The 16686-nt window shown below is 43.6% G+C and overlaps 1 pseudogene; it reads right to left on the minus strand.

Annotated features, from left to right (window-relative positions):
• LOC100736621 lies at nt 9004-11109 on the minus strand (annotated as a pseudogene).

Below are 16686 nucleotides of genomic sequence, written 5' to 3' on the forward strand. Positions count from 1 at the left end.
ATAGCTCAAGGTGAAGGCACATACCAGGTCAGTTGTATAGAAAATCTTTTGCCCACCCTGGAATGGATGGGCACTTCTCCCAAGGTGCAGGAGAAATCAAGTTTGTCTTAACAGCAGCAATGTGTTAATCATGCAGACCTCCTTAGGATACGGCTATCTCTTAAGTGTTTTCTGTGTGCTAGGTTATCCTTTGTGATTTGCTGTCAAGCTCACATGTCAATTATCTTGGAATTACTGATTAATCACTTTAGAAAATATCTGCCTCTTCCACTTTACAAGGGGAAGCCTGAGCTGCCCAAAGGGGAGGATGATTAACACTTGCCAAGTTCAAACCAGGATGTGGGAGATTGAGGGGTCTTACAATCACCCATACATTTCTGCCACCGAGGCAGCCCAGTGAAGTCTTCAGCCAGGGGAGCATCTCCTCTTTCTTAAAGATGGCTTCTGCTTCTCTCTTCTGGTAACATCTCAAGGTTGCCTTGCGGGTGAGGTGGGGGTGGTGGTCAAGGACTGTCATGTCTTTAGGGCTTTGACCTCAGCAAGGTACACCAACTTCAACATGTTGCTTCTGATACTTTTAGAGATAAGATAGAGTCAGAGGGGAAATAAAAAGATGTTTGTTAGAGGTGTGGAAAGAGCCGGAGGGAGCAGAATTGGGGAAATTCAGGTGATAGGTAGTAGCACCAGGCGAGCAGTATGTTTTTGGTTTCAGCCAGGTGAAACTGGACTTGAACTGATGATTCAGCCTTCTGCATCAAAATGCCCCTTGCACATATCCCATGTTTCTGAGTCCTGGGTTCCTTTCTTTTCCTCACCAAATTGCTGAGTGAGCATGGAAACATTATTTTCAAGGAAGAGATCAGTGTTGCCCTCAAAAAAAAATGGGGATGGGAGACACCTCTGACCCATTACACTTAACATCTCCTAAAGACCCTGGGAGGAAGTCGGTTGTGATGGTAGCTGGGAGACGGGGGGCAGAATTTGGGGGAGCCTGCCTGTTCTGCCTTCTCCAGCCAACTTTGCCCACCTAGTCCCATGCCCCACCCCCACCGTCGCTGACTTTTGTTCTTATCTTATTCACTTACTGGCAGGTGCATAGAAAGACCTGAATGAATTTTTGTTGAATGAACAAAAGAACTTGTATTTTGAGGCTCTGTCTAATATATATGTATATATTTTTCTCTTTTTCTTTAAGAGCCACACCTGCACGATAGGGAAGTTCCAGGCTACGGATCAAATCAGAGTTGCATCTAAGGCCTATGCCACAGCCACGGGAACACTGGATCCGAGCCACATCTGCAAGCTATACCTCAGCTTGTGGCAAATGATGGATCCTTACCCCACTGAGTGAGTCCAGGGATTGAACCTGCATCCTCATGGAGACTACACTGGGTTCTTAGGCCACTGAGCCACAACAGGAACTGTGAGGCTCTGTATATTAACATTATATTTGCATGTATATGTGCCAGCCAGAAAGGCAGCATAGGGGATGTTTACAGATAATAATAATACTACTAATAATTTTTTTTCTCCCATAAGCAAAATCTTAGAGGCCCAGGAAAGCTCCTGCGTTCTCCCCCCTGCCCAAACTTTTCTCTCAGAGAAAGTCTTGGAAGATTTGGCCCTAACTACTCTGTGGAGAATTAATAAAGGGCAAAGATGCATATCACACACCCACATCAGACACATTCCTTATGAAGCACAGGTTGAACTGGCCAGGAATGCAAGAAGCCCAACCCTGAACCCAGATTCTAGGAGATTTGGACAGGCACACGGTGAAGCAATGGACAGTGGCTTTACATGCCCCCTGCTACCATCAGCACCTCACTCCCCCTGACATAAATCAACCACCAGCCTAGATGCAAACACAGCTGGAGGAAAACACCCAGAAGGAAAGCGGAATGTTGACATGACACAAAGGACAGGAATGTGGAAGTTGGTAAGTCAGTTTTAACCACCGATCTTCAGCTGTACGAGAACAGCAGTGATACCCCCCGGGGGTTAGAAACAGGGAACCTGGCAATTTAGAGACAACATTGAGGGGTTTTTAAGGGCAGGGAAGGGTTCCTCTTCTTTAGATGGCCTGTGGTTTGCTGCTTTGCCAGGAAAAAGTACTGCATTGGAAATGCCTGTAACATGCCCCATTAGAAAGCAGGCGTACAGCTAAGGTAGGGCGACTGGGAGAAGCCTCTAGTTCACAGAGTACCAGGTAACATAACAGGGGCTCAGGACATTTTGCTGAATTGCAGACTCTGATGAATAATTCTCCAGAGACTGTAGCTCTTGCTTCCTGGATCGCTTTAAAAAAAAAAAAAAAAATTTATTGTAGTTGATTTATACTGTTCTGTCAGTTTCTGCTGTATTGCAAAGTGACCCAGTTATTTACACACACACACACACACACACACACACACACACACACACACGCACGCACATTCTTTTTATCACAAGTGATTAGATACAGCTTCCTGTGCTCTACAGCAGGATCTTATTGCTTATCGACTCCAAATGCAATAATTGGCATCTACTAACCCCAAACTCCCAGTCTACCCCACTTCCTTAGCTTTCCCCTTGGCAACTACGAGCCTGTTCTCCATGTCCATGAGTTTGTTTCTTTTCTGTAGACAGGTTCATTTGTGCCATATATTAGATTCCAGATAGAAGTGATATCATATGGTATTTACATTTCCCTTTCTGACTTATTTCACTTAGTATGAGAGTATCTAATTCCATCCATGTTGCTGCAAATGACATTATTATGTTCTTTTTAGGGCTAAGTAGTATTTCATTGTGTATACATACCACATCTTCTTAATCCATTCATCCGTTGTTGGGCATTTAAGTTGTTTCCGTGTCTTGGCTATTGTGAATAGTGCTGCAATGAATGCAGCAGGGCATGTATCTTTTTGAATGAAAGTTTTATCCAGATATATGCCCAGGAGTGGGCTTGCTGGATCACCTGGTAGTTCTATATTTAGTTTTCTGAGGTATCTCCATAGAGTTCTCCAAAGTGGTTGTACCAATTTACATTCCCACCAACAATGTAGGAGGGTTTCCTTTTATCCACACCCTCTCCAGCATTTTTTCTTTGTAGACTTAATAATGATGGCCATTCTGACCTGTGTGAGGTGGTACCTCATTGTGGGTTTTGTTTTTTTTTTTGTCTTTTTCCCTTTTTCTTGAGCCACTCCCACGGCACAAGGAGGTTCCCAGGCTAGGGGTCTAATCGGAGCTGTAGCTGCCGGCCTACACCAGAGCCACAGCAACGCGGGATCCGAGCCACATCTGTGACCCACACCACAGCTCACGGCAACGCCAGATCCTTAACCCACTGAGCCAGGCCAGGGATCGAACCTGCAATCTCATGGTTCCTAGTCAGGTTCATTAACCACTGCGCCACAATGGGAATTCCCTCATTGTAGTTTTGATTTGCATTTCTCTGACAATTAGTGGTGCTGATCACTTTTTTTCATGTGCCTAATGGCCATCCATATGTCATCTTTGGAAAGTGGCAGAGACAGAATGTGTGCATTCCCAGGGGAGTGAGAGCAACAATGGGTGGTGCTCAGTTGCATTGCCTTCCTCTGTGCCAACCTCTGAGGTGACTGGGGCTGTAGGTGGTACCTATATACAGATTCCTAGTGGTGGTGGGCCATGCCCAACTCTGGAGTCTGGGATGATTGAGTTTGTCCCAGCTGCCTGTAGACCACAGAAAAGGTACCTCAGCATGTTTAGCCAACACAGGAGGCACCACTACCCGTAGCCTACTCAAGAGGGGCCTGTTGCCTATAGCTGTGCAAGAGGTGCCTCACCATCCATAGCCCCACGCTCCACGCAGGAGCAGAGAAAGATATTCCTATGGCAGTCCACCCCTCCTCCTCTTGTCCTCCCAACAATGGGCCTTGCTTCTCTTGCAGGCCCAGACCTCCTCCTAGGTTCCCTCGGCTGTGACAATCTGCTTACCAGCCCTTGGTGCACCACTCCTTAGCCCCTCAGGCTGTTTCTACATAGCCAACTCTAGTCCTCTCCCCAGAATGGACCTCCAGAGCCTGAGTCTCAGCACCCAGCCCCCACCCAAGAGTCTCAGGATGTGGTGTCCCAGGAGGTGATACCAATGGTCTTTGCAGCTCTCTCTCTGCTTTGCCCTCCTCATTCTAGGTGCTGTGATTTTCTCTGAGGTTCTGAGGTCCATCTGTCTTGGCTGATGGAGAACCTCATCCTGTTAGGAGGCTTCCAAGGGTGTTAGTTCCTTTCTTCTTTCACAGCTCCCTCTCAAGTGTGCTAGTCCTGGCCTGATTCCTTTATCTCCCTCTCTCTTTTATTCTTTTTGTTCTACCCAATTATGTGGAGAGTTTCTTGACCTTTGGGGAGGTTTAAGGTCTTCTGCCAGTGTTCAGTAGATGTTCTGTATGAATCATTTCACATGTAGATTTTTTTTTGATGTATTTGTTTGAGAAGGTGAATGACATATCTTACTCCTCTGCCATCTTGATCCTGCCCTACTTCCTGGATCACTCTAAAGTCTCATTTGAGGTATGCCAGAAGGAACACTGGTCCTTAGGCAAGTAATCATGCCCATCCCAACTCTAGCCAAAATTCTTCCCTTTTTGGTTTAATCTATAGTTGTTCTTCCAGATTAAGTCCAAGGGCTCCCTAAAGTCCACATTAAAAAACTTTTGCTTTAGGAATTCCCTGGTGGCCTAGTGGGTTATGGATCCAGCATTCTCACAACTGTGGTTTGGGTTCAGTCCCTGGCATGGGAACTTCAGCATGGTATGGCCATGGCCAGAAATCCTTCTATTGTTTGTGGGTTTTTTTTGTTTGTTTTAAACCCATTAACCCATTAACACTTGTCAGCTCTGGTTAGTTTATCAGATTTTTGCAGTGGAATAGGATCCATAGAGTAAGGTAAGGTGGGAGGCATGGGGAGGTGGGAGAAGTCTGGGTTAGGGGACTGGGAAGGATTCTCATTTCACCCACACTTCAGTCTGATAAGGGAGGCTGCACAAGCACGGTCTCCATTTTACATATGAGGCAGTTGAGGCTCAGAGAGTTAAGTGTCTTGCCTGACACCATAGCCTTAGTGAGTACTGAAGCCCAGGACAGTGGTCTTTCCATCAGGTTGCATCCTTCTGAGACTTTCTTGGTTTGTGCTGAGAATTTCAAAGAAATGCCCTCCTGGGTACCTATAGTTTGGAAGCTGACAGTGCCTGGGAAATTTTAGCTCTCCCTTGATCTCTGCAGCTCCAGAGGTAAGAACTCCCATGCAGCAACTGAGAGAATAAATGTGTATCATCTAGAGGGAAATGGGAAATGGTTGATGTTATAAAGTACATCAATCTAGTATTCATCCAACATATAGCCATTGATCACCTATTATGTGCCAGGCACTCTTCTAGGTCCAGAGGATACAATAGTTAATAAAAGAGCCTGTGTTCTAGTGAGCACTCGTTGAGCTAGTGAGGAGACACAAGCAATAAACAAAACAAATAAGTAGCATTTCCAGTATGGTGGATGGAGATACATACCATGGACAAAAAGGGAATGTAGAGATTGAGTGGGGAAGGTAATGGATGTGATGTTAAGTTGGGTGATCAGGACAAACCTGTCAATACAGTGAACTTTGAGCCAAGTCTCCAGCGAGGTGAAGGAGTAAAGTATGAGGACATGGGAGAGGACTGTTCCAGACAGAGGGAATGGCAGGAGCAAAGACCCTACTACAAGACATTGATGACACATGGTTAAGAAAACTCTAAGTAAGATAAATTGTTTGATGGTCCCTGAAGAAATAGGTTTTGATTAAGGGGGATAGATACATCGTTAATACATAAGCCATAAGCCAACAATTTAAACATTTGGCCTATAATTACCATAGAATAAATCAATATCTGAATCTTGGACTATGGATTAAGTAGGACACTATCTTTTGAAATTACTTTTTCATTAGGAAAATATTTAACTTATTAATTAATAAAATTAATAATTTACTGACTGTTAGAAGGTTTTGCGTCATGTTTTGGTCAAACCTGATTCTTTTGCATTGTGGAGGTGTTTGAGTTCCCACTGTGGTGTTGCATGGGGCAAAGGTATTGTGAGCACATGGAGATCACAATAGGCATGATTTGGTTCCTCCCAAACTCCATGCAACTCACCCCAGAAGTCTTTCAACACAGAGAAGAAACGGACTTGTGAGGACAGTGTTTCACACAGCCTGGTTTTCTGTGCATTCATGATACCTCTGAGAGTAGAAGATAACAACAACTGTTCGTTTCACAGGTAATCATAATCCTGGATCAACTTCTGCCTCTGCTGATCTGGTCATCTGGTCAGCGGACTGGCCTCTAGTCAATTTGGTTCAACAAGCATTTATCCAACACCTATTGTCTTAGTCCCTTCTGGCTGCTCAAACAAACTGGCATAGAACAGCTGGCTAATAAACAAGAGAAATTTATTTCTCACAGTTCTGAAGGCTGGGACATCCAAGGTCAATGTCCCTGCAGATTTGGTGTCTGAGACCCTCTTCCTGGTTCGTAGACACTAGTCTTCTCGCTGTGTCCTCACACGGCTGGAAAAGCGAGGGAGCTCTCTGAGGTCCCTTCTATAAGGGCACTAGTGTCATACATGAGGGATCCATTCTTACGACCTAATCACCTCCCAAGGGTCCCACTTCCTACCTCCATCATGTTGGGGGTGAGGTTTAACAGGTGAATTTTAGGGGGACATAAGCACTCAGTGTATAGCACCTACTTTGCACTAGGAACTGTGTGAAGTGTTGGGAACATAACAGCGAACAAAGCAAAAATGGTACCTGCTTTCACAGGGCTTCCATCTCCAGAGAAACAGTTCCTGACTTGTGATGGTTAGACTGATAGTGTTTTGACTTTATGATGGTGCAGAGTCATATGCATTCAGTAGAAACCATACTTCGGATTTTGAATTTTAATCTTTTCCCAGGTTAGCCATGTTCTATGTGACATTCTCTTGTGGTGCTGGGCAGCGGCAGTGAGCTCCCAGTCAGCCACACAATCATGAGGATGAACAACCAACACACATGTGACCACTCTCTACACAGACAGCCATTCTGTTTTTCACATTTCAATAAATTACATGAAATATTCAACAGAATATAAAATAGGCTTTGTGTTAGAAGATTTTGCCTAATTGTGGGCTAATGTAAATGTTCTGAGCATGCTTAAGGTAGGCTAGGCTAAGATATGTTCTTTGGCAGGTAAGGTGTATTAAGCGCATTTTCTTTCTTTTTTGCCTGCACCCATGGCATGTGGAAGTTCCCAGGCCAGGGAGTGAACCCATGCCACAGTTGTGATTGTGCCACTGCTGTGGCAACACTGAATGCTTAACCTGTTGAATGTTCAAACATATTTTCAACTTCACATAATTTCAATTTACAGTGGGTGTTTCAGGACACAGCCCCATCCTAACAAAGGAGATCTGTATGGACAATGAACAAGTTTATCAATAAACAAACAATAAAAAAATGGACGATCACGTCTAATGAAGCAAACCAATTGAGCATGGTGACAGAGAGTGACAGTGGGTACTTCACCTAGTTTGAGAGGATCAAAGAGACCCTCTCTAAGGAGCTGAGGCTTAAATGGGAGACCTGCAGCATCAGAAGCAGTCAGAAGGGGAATTCCTATTGTGGCTCAGTGGTAGTGAATGCAACTTGTATCCATGAGGACACAGGTTCGATCCCTAGCTTCGCTCAGTGGATTGGGGATTCTGCGTTGCTGTGTCTGTGGCATAGGCGGACAGCTGCAGCTCTGATGTAACCCCTAGCCTGGGAACTTCCATATGCTGTATGTTTGGCCCTTAAAAGAAGAAGCAGCAGCAGCAGCAGCAGCCAGGGGGGAGGGCAGCTAATGGGAGAGCAGCCCTAACCTAGGGAAGTCCGTGTGCAGAGGGTGGTGGTGAGGAGGCAGTGTAATGTCCAGGATTGCAGAAGGCCAGCGTGAGTAGAGTGCAGTGAGCCTGTGCAGAATGACAGGACTGGTTGCCAATCAACTGCTCTGTAAGTACAACAAAAATAGTAGTGTTCCTTCAGTCATGTGGCTCATACAGACCCAAAAATTATCTTGCAGGAGCTAAGAATGGGGTTTGCCCTTATCTTATATAGAGGAGGTATCACTTACTTTATTTATTTGTTTGTTTTTAGATTTTTAGGGCCTCACCTGCAGCATATGGAGGTTCCCAGGCTACGGGTCTAATTAGAGCTACAGCTGCTGGCTCTACGCCAGCCACAGCAACGTGGGATCCCAGCCATATCTGCAACCTACACCACAGCTCATGGCAACGCAGGATCTTTAACCCATTGAGCATGGCCAGGGATCAAATCCACAACCTCATGGTTCCTAGTCGGATTCGTTGCCACTGCACCACGATGGGAACTCCAGGTGTCACTTATTAAAAAAAAAATTATTGGAGTATAGTTGACTTACAATATTACATTAGTTTCAGGTTTATAGCAAGGTGAATCAGTTATACATATACACATATCCATTCCTTTTCAGATTCTCTTTCCCACATAGGTTATTATAGAGTACTGAGTAGATTTACCTGTGCTATACAGTAGGTCCTTGTTACTTATCCATTTTATATAAAGTAGTGTGTGTGTGTTAATCCCAACCTCCTCATTTAATTCTCTCCCCAATGTTTCCCCTCTGGAAACCCTAAATTTGGTGTTGAAATCTTTGAGTCTATTTCTGACGCAAAGCTTTGTGAATAAGATCTTTTGTATCATTTTTACTAGATTCCATGTATTAGTGACCTCATACTATGTTTGTCTTTCTCTGCCTGACTTACTTCACTTAGTATGATAATTTCTAGGCCCATCCATGTTGCTGTAAATGGTGTTATTTCATTCCTTTTTATTCTATTTTATATATATATATATATATATATATATATATATATGCGTGTGTGTGTGTATATAAATACCGTATCTTCTTTATCTCTTCCTCTGTTGATGAACATTTAGGTTGCTTCCATGTCTTGGCTATTGTAAATAGGGCTGCAATGAACATTGGGGGGCATGTATCTTTTTGAATTATGTTTTTCTCCAGGCATATGCCCAGGAACGGAACTGCTGGCTCATAGGGTAGTTCTCTTCATTGTTTTTTTGGTTTTTTGGGGGTTTTTTTGGTTTTTTGTTTTGTTTTGTTTTGTTTTTTTTTTTTGCTTTTTACAAGTTTTTATTGCAAAAAATAAAGCCGAGGTTAATTTCACATAAATATCTGGGGAGGGAAGGGGAGAGGGATGGGGTAGGGGCTTGGCCCCTACCTCCTCTTCTCTTTCACACTGTATTGTAAAAGCAAAGGGGATGGCTTGCCGAACCAGCGGGAGAGCCATATCTGCTTCATGGTCATGTGATCAGGGAGAACTTCATTGTCAAAAAGGAGCTGCACATGCTGGGGACTTAGCATCAAGCGGTGACAGATGACCTTCTGGAAATAGCGAACCTCAGCTCTAACAGAACATCGGACATATTTGTTCTGCAGGACGCTTTTATTCTTGTCTTTGCTAGAACTCAGCTTCTCCAGGCATAGGCTTAGCTGCTCATCATAGTGATGGTAGTGGGCTTTTGAGTGGTCGAAACTGCTGAAGGGGAGGCCGAGGTTGCTCAGGGCTGGCTCTTCCCCACTGGGCTGGGTGATCCTGTCCAAGTCTCGGGACTGGTAGAATTCTCGGATCCGTTTCTCTTCATTGTCTTGCAAGCCTGGCACTAGCTTGTACACGATGTCCTGCATGACCTGGTCAAGTTTGAGGTTGAGCAGTGGCTGTGTCTCATGGATCTTGATGTTGCACATGGGGCAGTACTTGCTGGTTTGGAGGTACTTCACAATACAACTCTTGCAGAACATATGAAGACACTCAGTGATGGTAGTGGCATCCACGAAGTAGCCTGCGCACAGGCAGCAGACCTGTGCTCATTCAAGTCTTTGATCTTTACTCGAACCTCCTCCTAGTTCTGTAGCGGGTCCGTCTTGTGCACTGACGAGCTGGTTCCGAAGCCTCATCGTGATCGCTCTCTTCATAGTTTTTAAAGGAAACTCCATACTGTCGTCCACAGTGGTTGCACCAACTTACATTTTCTCCCACAGTGTAGGACGGTTCTTTTTTCTTCACACCCTCTCCAGCATTTATTGTTTGTAGACTTTTTTATGATGGCCATTCTGACTGGTGTGAGGTGATACCTCGTTGTAGTTTTGATTTGCATTTATCTAATAATTAGTGATGTTGAGCATCTTTTCATGTGCTTTTTGGCCATCTGTCGTCTTTGGGAAAATGTTGTCCCTTATTTTTTAAGGCAGGTTAATTGGAATGTAATTTACACACAATACGTTTTTAGTGTACATTCTTTTGAGTTTTGACAAACACATAAATTGTGTATCTACTACCACAGTCAAGATTAAGAATGGTTTCATTATCCAGAAGAATTCCCTTTGTAGTTAGTCCCTCCTCCCCCAGCCCTCTGGCTCCTGACAACCTCTGGTCTGTTTTCTGTCCCTATAGTTTTTACCTAAATGAAATTTTACATCATGTAATGGCTCTTTAGTCTGGTTTCTTCACTTATTGTAATGCATTTGGGATTTCTCCCTGTGTTGTGTGTATCAATTGATTGCTCCTTTTTATTGCTGAGTAATATTCCTTAGTATCAGTGTATCACACTTTGTACCCATTCCCAGTAGAAGATACAAAAATGCTTAAAGGAAATTATTACTCAAAATGGAGTCAGGAAGCCCTGAAGGGGGTGCTCTAACTCATGTTCCATGATGGCAGTTACTTTACAATATTCCAGTAGGAAGAAGGAAGATTTTCTCCTGGTGCAGCAACAGCCCAGCCACTGAAAAGCCACCATAACGGTAAACTCTTGCTCTCCTCCAATGACTTTTTGTTCAAACAGCTCAAGTCCCTCCTTTCATCTATGAAAGACATGCTCCTCTCATTTGTTCTCTGGACTAGCCTATGTTTAATCATCTTTTGCATTTTCTGAAATGCAATTCCTCTGCTATTCCCAAATAAACTTGATTTTGCTTTTTGTTTTAAAGGTCAACAAAGGCCATTGGAGGGAGTTCCTGTAGTGGCTCAGTGGTTAATGAATCTGACTAGGAACCATGAGGTTGCGGGTTCGTTCCCTGGCCTTGCTCAGTGGGGCGAGGATCCGATGTTGCCGTGAGCTGTGGTGTAGGTTGCAGACTCAGCTTGGATCCCACGTTGCTGTGGCTCTGGCGTAGGCTGGTGGCTACGGCTCCGATTCGACCCCTAACCTGGGAACCTCCATATGCCGAGGGTGCGGCCCTAGAAAAGACAACAAACAAACAAACAAAACAAAACAAAACAAAACAAAAAAAGCCATTGGATTGTTTTTGGGTTTTGGCAATAACGAGTAACTCCACTGTCAATGTTTCCATTCAGTTTATTTTTTGTATGTGAACGTGTTTTTTATTTCTTTAGGCTGTTTAGAAGTGGGGTCTTATGTAGTATGTGTTTAACTTAATAAGAAAGTGCCAAACTGTTTTCCAAACAGTGGTTGTATCATTTTTGCATTCCCATCTTGAATGTATGAAAGTTCCAGTCAGCACTGGAACAAATCGAGTGAGCACAAGTCTTTTTGTTTTGTTTTAAAGGTAGTTAATATCCCCTTTCTTTTCTCTCTCTCTTATTAAATTTGCAGCATTTCCTTCTAGATGGGATTCTGTGGTGTTTGGATATGGGTAGAGAATGTTGGATGTTTTGTGAATCACAAAGTAAGAGTAGCTGACAGAAGTGGAGAGGGCTCAGTTGGATTTGTTGAGGAGGCCTAAGCAACATTTGCTCTTATGTTCAGTGTACTAGGTAGTTTTTTCTCTCTTAACTGCTTTAGCAAAACTTGAAGGCAGTTCCTACCTCTTTTGATAGTCATACAACCTGCTTCACAGAGAAAACAAAGAATAGGAAAAAAGGTGAGGTGGCAGATATTGGGGTACATTCGTGAAGTAATCCCACACTTTTGGGCAAAGTCATCCTCAAACACATATTATTTTCATCACACACCATTATTTTACTACTATAATGAAAAATATATGGATGTGATTGTCTGTTCCTTGGACCCTTTTTCAGGAGTAATGCACTTGAGTTCATATTTCCCCCACTATTTCATGTGACAAAGAACTTGGATTTGCAGCATGACTGGCTAAAAACAATTTGTAGTCTGGGTTAAAGAACTGACTGCAGATTACAGGTAAATTAAATGAGGTCAACTAAAACCCCTAGATGAGGGTATACTCTAAGACATAAATGTTATTTCTCACTCACTTCACCTACCAGTCAGCATTCGGTGATGGGAGATCCAACCTCAGTCTCTGACCCTACAGCAGGTACATGGGGATGGTGGTTCTTTAAATTAGTGGCTGCTATAGATAAAGGCAACTCTCTGCCAGTAAAACTTGAAAGGCTAAGCTCACTTGAAACAAATATTTCGCAGGAACACAGAGCTCTTGTAGTCCCCTGAGTCTTCCAGAGCCAGCCCCCAGCTCTCAGAAGCATCAGCAGCAGGGAAACCCCATGCCTGGTAATGCATCGCTCTGGAGATGCAAGCATGTCAGCGACAAAGGCATCTTCCTGTGAGAACAAAGGCTAGAATGGAGACCAGTTCAGATGGCTCCTGGTTTTTCCTACCTCATGGCTTCCTTCGCCTATCACAGCTAGAACTGAGCCTTGCGCCAGCTGATGATTGTAATAAAATATGACTCTGGGAGGAAGATTTGCTATTTCTTTGTTTCATCCCAGAATCATTTCACAAGGCCCCGTGTACTAGAATGTTTGACTTTGTCACCTTTCAAATCACTTCTCCCTCTCCGGAGCCCCCGCCTCTCCAATGGGTAGGGCAGCATGGCGGGTGTGGACCAAATGGACTTTAACATGGGTGAGGTCACTGTCCAAAGGGTCAGGATTACTCACTTTAAGTGATATTAAACTGGAATTAGGGTTTGGGAAATTGGGAGGAGAGGATTGGAAAGAAAAAATAGTATAAAGATGCAGACTCCAGAAAACAGAGGCATAGCCCTGAGTCTGTATCCTTGAGTCCAAATAAGTTGTGTTTATAAAGAACATGTACTGATGCTTTAAGTGCCAGAATCATTGGTTCAATCATTCAGTCATTTGACAAATATTTATGGGCCACCAATTTAGGATTAGACTCTGAGTACTAGGAAAATAGATGGGATTTTCTTGGACACTTACATTCTGGTGAGGGGAAACAGATAATAAAAAAGTAAACAAATGATAGGATGAAGTGATGCAGACTGGAGAAGGAGAAACTGGAGTGACATACATAACAAGATTTAACATTTTGACAAAAATGTACAATTCAGCAGCATTAAATACATCCCACATTGTCATATGGCCATCAGGATCCATCTCTAGAACTCTTCCACCCTTCCACAGAAACTACTCCTTAAATGCTAACTCCCCATTCTGCTGTCCCCCAGCCCCAGGCAACCACTGTTCTACTTTCTGTCTTTATGGATTTGCCTTCTCTCGGTACCTCCTATAAATGGGATTTTATAGCTGTCTTTTTGTGGCTGGCTTATTTCACTTGGCATTACGTTTTCAAGGTTCGTCTGTGTGGTACCATTTGTCAGAATTCCCTTGTTAAGGCTGGATAGTATTCCAATGTATGTATAGACCATATTTTGTTGGCTTACTCATCTGTGGATGAGCATGGGATGGTTTTCACTTTTTGGCTGCTGTGAATAATGCTGCCAGGAACATGGGTGTTGAGACTCAGCTTTTAGTTGTTGGCATCAGTGGTCTAATTTAACTCTTGCAATGAATGTATATGTGATTAAAACACAGATCCGCAACATGAGTCGTGTTTCCAGAAATCAAAACAAAAAAACCCAAAAAACCACATGGTGGCAAATGGTAAAGTGACTTAACTGATAGTGTAGTTCCTGTCCCCAAGATTTAGAGTTTACCTAATTATTTTGCTTATTTTTATTCATTAACCGAGTGTCCTTTATAGACATTGTCTTCTGCGTTTCCAGATATTAATTGGGTGTAATTACAGAGAATATCAATTGAGTGCAAGGACTGCATGTTTAAATCACTGCAATTTCTCTTAAAGTCCTCAGTGTAAACTATATAATTTCAAAAAATACAATTTTTTATATGCTGTGCCTGTAGTATATAGAAGTTCTCAGGCCAGGGATTGTGACCAAGCCACAGCTGTGGCAATGCCAGATCCTTAATCCACTGTGCCACAGCAAGAACTCAAAAAAATATTTAAAAAAAAATTGCATAATGTGAAAAAGCACCCAGAGATGACTTGGTCTTTAAATTGCCCCAAAGCTCAATCAGAATATTCTGAAGGAGAGGATGCCTCTCATTCTGATGGAACAAAGAAAAAACTTATGTTCCTGTAGCTGTGCCTGGTCTATAAAACTGTGCCTGAGCAAATATGCCATAAGCCACATTCCATCAAGGTCCCTGTAGTGTGTTTTATCAGTGGGACAGGAATTTCCATAAGCCCCTGTCTACCCACAAGTTTAAGGAGCAGTGATTATGACACCCTTTTTTGCCATATGTGGTATTTTTTTCAAGGTGATCCTCTACAAATAAATGTCATTGCGCCTCTGACATTTATCTCATGAATGTGGTTCAATATGAGACCAAATGACTCCCCCCACATCTTCCCCATAATACATTTGAAATCTTACTATATTCATTCGTTAATGTGGTAACTCAGTCATAGCTGAAGTCAGCCATCCAGGAAAGACTCTCTTGACTGTGGTTTAAGTGTTTAAAATTCCTTTAAGATTCATAAACTCTAAATCCCACAGAAAGATGTAGCCGTGTAGCTCTCCAAAGCCTTTTCAAGGTAAGCATTTGCAAGACTTCGCAAACAAATCAGTTTTCTAGATTCACATTCCCTGCATCCCTGGCATCCTTTGCTTTCAAGGACTGTGTAAGAATCACCCTTACTTATGGTGGTCTTATTATTTACACTACCATGGCATTCCAGATATTAACTAGGGTGGCCGTTCTCCGCGATGAAGGATCTGCTGGGTGGAGGAGGGGGTGGCTTGGTGACAAGGTGTCCTCCATTTGGGTTTTTAGCCCTGTGCTCATCAATCACATGCCCCAGAACTCCAGTTCTTCCTGAGCCAGGGGCCGGCAGTGATGTTGTGGGGATTGCCGCTCTGGTTCTTTTTATGGGCCGCTGTGGTGGGAGGATAGGGGAGAGATGGTGAACCGGAAAAGCAAGTTGAACCAAGTTTGATTTTGTTTGTTCTTACCGCCCCACTACCCCACCACTCCCTGCCACCCAATAAAGACAGAAATGGCTTTCCCCTTTTCCCATTAGTGCCAAAGACAGCCATGTTTGTGGCTTCAGCAACTCCCAGCACCTCCCCTAGAGCTTTGCCTTTCTTGGATATCATTCATTTCCATGGTTTCTCCTGGCCAGAGAGCCAAAGAGCTGCGACACCCCAAATGCCTGGAAATTCCTCTTCTTCTCTTAAATTTTCACACTAGGCTACATATGCCATCAGAATTAACCAGACTGTTACCACACCTCCAATTTATTCTGTGAAGTCTGCAGGCAGTATCTCCTATGGGTTAGGAGACCAGAAGGAGGTTTGATTTTGGCGATTTTGCCTCCGTGGCTTAGCATAGTGTTTACCATTGGGGAAATTAGCTGTAGTTGGGAGTTTGTGCTGGATTTAATACAATTCTCACAATCCTGTCCAGTTTCTACTTGCTTGTGTCCACACTGTGCTTTAGTGTTAGATAAATTTACAACCCAGAAATGACCTCTGTAACAGCTATAATCTGGGATAGGTGGATCCAGCTTATGACAGAGAAAGGGAGAATGGAGAGCTGAGGTTGACCAGATGACTACCTCTGAGGTTGAGCCAGATGAATACCTCTGATGTAACACTATAAAGAAGATGTTCTCTGATAAGATTCCTGAGTACATTGATCAAACTTCACAACTCTGATCTTCCCTGCCAGTCCCTGTCCCACCTCTGCCACCCTGTCCCTCACCCTGTCCCTTAAAACCTTATCATATCGTCATTCAAAAAATAAAGATCAAACTCCTGAACAGGCATAAAACACAACAGGCTTTCCCTGGAACTAGACTCTTTGTACTTTTCCAGCTCCGTCTTTAGATACCTCCCTCCCACAACCTATGTTCCAGGCAAACCTGAGTATCATTGTCCTGCACAGGCAGCTTGCTGTCTCTCAGCCCACAGGTCCAGCCTTTGCCTATGTTGGCTTCTCTCCTACAGTGATCTTTCCTTCCGGCTTCACCTGGTGTAGAAAACATTTGACACTGAAGCCTCTCAACACTCTTCTCATGTGAGGACAGTTTTCACCTTATGAGTCTTGTTGGGAAACAGCACCTGGCTTCCTTTACAGAAGTGGGAAAAAGTTAATACTCAGTTTTGCCTGGCATCTCAGATGTGGGTAGGTAGCCAGCCTTAGCCCATCAGCTGTACTGACCTGGAATGTGGACTCTGGAAGTAAACCACCAAAAAGCAGAGTGGGGAAGACACTCTCAGCCATGGCAGGATGGCAGGATGGCTGCAGTCTGCAGTTTTCTGGGGCCATCTTTAGGGCGATATTACCAACAGCATCCACATCACATTGGTACTACTTCTCCAAATTGTTCCATAGCCGTCC

This window comes from Sus scrofa, chromosome 9 (genome assembly GCF_000003025.6).
Source record: "Sus scrofa isolate TJ Tabasco breed Duroc chromosome 9, Sscrofa11.1, whole genome shotgun sequence".
Classification (NCBI taxonomy): Eukaryota; Metazoa; Chordata; class Mammalia; order Artiodactyla; family Suidae; genus Sus; species Sus scrofa.